Here is a 255-nt window from a genome sequence, read left to right as displayed (position 1 = left end):
AGCTGTTAGTTACCCCCTCCCAAGGTATAATATCCACTATTGCACCAATAAGGTTATCTTGCCATCTTTTTTTTGAAGGAATTGTTTAGAAATTTTGAAATTATTTATTTAAATGTTTAATAAATTCTACAGTGAAACTGTCTGGACTTATATAATTATTATTTAGGAGTCTCTAATGTCTCTAATGAAAGTCTCAATTCCATAGTAATTCTAATATCTTTTGCATTAGTAATAATGAAAGAATTGTGGCAGTTT

The sequence above is a fragment of the Nannospalax galili genome, unplaced genomic scaffold (genome assembly GCF_000622305.1).
Source record: "Nannospalax galili isolate Female #2095 unplaced genomic scaffold, S.galili_v1.0 scaffold308, whole genome shotgun sequence".
NCBI classification, from domain to species: domain Eukaryota; kingdom Metazoa; phylum Chordata; class Mammalia; order Rodentia; family Spalacidae; genus Nannospalax; species Nannospalax galili.
Note: the sequence above shows the minus strand (reverse complement) of the source record.